The sequence below is a fragment of the Echinops telfairi genome, unplaced genomic scaffold (assembly GCF_000313985.2).
Source record: "Echinops telfairi isolate 266 unplaced genomic scaffold, ASM31398v2 ScPeMD7_7469;HRSCAF=8507_1, whole genome shotgun sequence".
Taxonomy (NCBI): Eukaryota; Metazoa; Chordata; class Mammalia; order Afrosoricida; family Tenrecidae; genus Echinops; species Echinops telfairi.
The window spans coordinates 33490792-33494326 of NW_022111373.1; positions in this window are offsets into that span (position 1 = coordinate 33490792).

Below are 3535 nucleotides of genomic sequence, written 5' to 3' on the forward strand. Positions count from 1 at the left end.
AAAAAATCATTTCATATGCATTGATATAATCAGATAAAAAATTTTAAACCTCAACTTGACCTCAAGTTGAGTGGCTTCCCCAAGATGAAAAGACTAGTGGGGCCTGATATGAGAAACCAGGCTTCGTTCGCTGAGTCCTACGACAATGCCCTTTACACGCTGCGCTCTCTTACTCTCAGCCAACGTTCAAATGACGTTTTAGTGGAAAGAGCCCAGGATTTGAAGCTCACAAAAATGAAGTGCTCCAAGTAGTTCAAGCGCAGCGAGCCATGGATTCCGTACCTATAGAAAGGAAGCACTAAAACCGGAGCCACACAAAGGCTGCGTGTAAGGCAGTTACTCTCCAGTTATCATGGAAAAATCAAAAATTTGTTTTCTATTTTACCGATAACATGATAAAATCTGTTCTGAGTAACACATACAAGGATTCAAAATGTCAGCATCTGCCCCTGGTCTCCCCATCTGAACACACACACACATGCAGGTGCACCAACATAGACTCCTTAATCTGGAAAAATGTGTGAAGCAACTCTATGATCATTCTTCTGACACAGATATTGTGTGTGGTGAGCTGCTACATGGGCATAATTCTTCTTGACGTCTGAAGAAGAAACCCCAAGTCCACCATCAAGCATGCTCTACAAAGGCATTCGATTGTGTAGATCGTAACAAGCTGATGGATAGTAGCCTAGGGAACAATGGGAATCCCAGAACACTTCACTATGCTCATGTGGAACCTGTACATGGATCAAGAAGCAATTGTATGAACAGGGACTATTGCACAGTTTAAAATCAGGAAGGATGTGTGTCAGGGTTGTATTGTCTCACCAAACTTATTCATGCTTTATAATGAGCAAATAATCAGAAAACTTGGATTAGATGAAAAAAGAGTGTAGCATCAGGATTGGAGGAAGGCTTTTTAACAATCTGCAATATTCAGATAAAGCAACCTAGCTTTATGAAAGGGAGGAAGACTTAAAATACTTAATGAAGAAGATCAAGGATTGTAGCCTTCAGAATGGATTACAACTCAATGTAAAGAAGACAGGAATTTTCACAAATGGACCAATGCATAATATCATGATATATGGAGAAAAAAATGAAGTTGTCAAGAATTTCATGTTGCTTGGATGCACAATCAATACGCATGGAAGCAGCAGTCCAGAGATCAAGTGACACATTGCATTGGGTAAATCTGCTACACAGGACCTCTTTAAAGTATCAAAAGCAAGGATGTTACGTTGAGGACTAAGGTGTGCCTGATACAAGCCATGGTATTTTCCATCACCTCCCATGCATGTGAAAGTTGGACATTGAATAAGGAAAATCAAAGAAGAATTGATGTGTTTGCATTATAGTGCTGATGAAGAATACCATGGACTTCCAAAATAACAAACAAATCTGTTTTGAAAGAAGTACAGGCAGAATTCTCCAGAATATGCCAGAAAGAAGTACATACAGAATACTTTGTCTCACATGCTGTGTACATGTTGTTGGGAAAGACCAGTCTTTGGAAAAAGACGTCACGCTTGGTAAAGTAGAGGAGCAGCTAAAAAGAAGGAGGCTCTGAACAAGATTGGCACAATGGCGGCAAAAATGACTTCAAACATAAGAACAACTGTGAGGATGGTGCAGGATGGATGGTGGTGTTTTCTGTTGCACACAGGGTCGCTGTGAGTCAGCACCGGCTCGATGGCACTTCCCAGTAACAACAGCCTAAATCCTCTGCCTCCACACCATTGGTAAGAGCTGTGTAGGATGGCCTTTATCGGCCACCTTGGGGACGTAGCTGTCAGCGCTAGTGAGTTGATTCCAACTGATAACGACCCTATCGGACAGGGTAGAACTGCCCTTGGGAGTTTTTAAGACTGTCACTCTGTGTGGGAGTAGACAGTCCCGTCTTTCTCCAGCGGAGCAGCCGGTGGCTTTGAATTGCTGACCAATGTGTAACCACTATGCCACCAGGGCTCCTGGTGTGTGTGTGTGTGTGTGTGTGTGTGTGTGTGTGTGTGTGTAACTGACGACTACCGTTTGCATCAAGTGGAGTCCAGGTCGGCACCCTGCGTCAGGCTTCGGAGGCTGCACCTCTTTATGGGAGCAGACAGCCTTGCTTATCTCCCGAAGAATGTTTGGTGGGTTTGAACAAACGACCTTGTGGTTAGCGGTCTAATGCTTAACCAACAGCGCCCCCACGGCTCGTTCAATAAGGATTAATGCCATGAGACAATCAAAGAATTCAAAATGGAGAATTACTTATAACTGGAGATGCAAGGACAGATTCACGTAAGAAAAAGAGAAAAAAAAAAAGGTAGCACCTAACCATGAGAAAATACACAAGTATCCAAAGAAGGTAAAATATAGTGAGACACCATAGGTTCACAATGAAATGCTTCTCTGGATTCTTGGCTTACAAATGGCAGAAAATAACCCTGGTTACTTAAATAAAACAAGAAAAGTATTAAAGGCCTACTAAGGAACTTACGAACTAGACAAACATTCGGAGAATCTAGTCCGAATGCAAGAGAAGCAGGCCAGGTTCAAAAGCAGCTCCATCTGTACAGATTTCTTCTGCTTCTCCTGTATATGTATCTTTCTGCAAGCATTCGAAGCAAAGAGCCAGTTTGCCCTAGCTTTAGCTTCTCACTTAGAAATATTATATGACCCACAGGTTTCCGGGAGAATTAATGGATACAAAGTAGCACGATATCTGGGACAAAGAAATATTCAATGAGCTTTTGTTTTCCTTCTTTCCTTGAGTCAAATATCTCTGTAGAGAGTAAGCCTCCTAATTGAGGTCCTACCAAGGCTGTAAGACATCCTGCTTGGAAATTAATGGAATAGCAAAAAAGAGGAAGCCCCTCAACAAGATGGACTGACACGGTGGCAGTAGCAATGGGCTTGAACCTGACAAGAATCGTGAGGATGGTGCGGGCCTGGCTGTGCTTTCTTGTTGGACACAGAGCTGCCGAGTCCGAGCCGACTGAAAGGCACCTAATGACAAGAGTGTTCGAATGTCTTAAACAACAAATCAGAAACTTCTGAACGACTTAGAATTTCTTAAAGGGAAATCAGGTTTCTCTCGAGAAAATGGATGTTGAACAACCAACCAATAAATGAACCAGTAAAGTCCTACAATGAAACACTGAACAGGTAGGCTTAGGTAGGAAAAAAAGCAAACAAAAGTTGATTGAACACTTTCTTTGTCCCAGACATTGTGCTGCTATATACTTTATATCCATGAACTCTCCAGAAACCCAGTGAATGATATAATATTTTCAAATGAGAAGCTAAAGTCCAGTTAAGGAAATAGTTCAGGATCATGTAGCCAATAAGTGCCTGGGCTGGGATTTGAGTTCCGTTTGCAGGCTCTGAATTTGTGGTGCCTTTTCGAAACAAAAGAGAAGACAAGATGAGGGGTGTGGTTATCCACGAGGAGGAGCAGGCCTATTTAGATGCCCCAGCAGGAAGCATGGCAAGGTGATGGGTCCCACAAAAGTTGAACAGAAAAGACGCAACAATGAAAGGGCAGTGGACA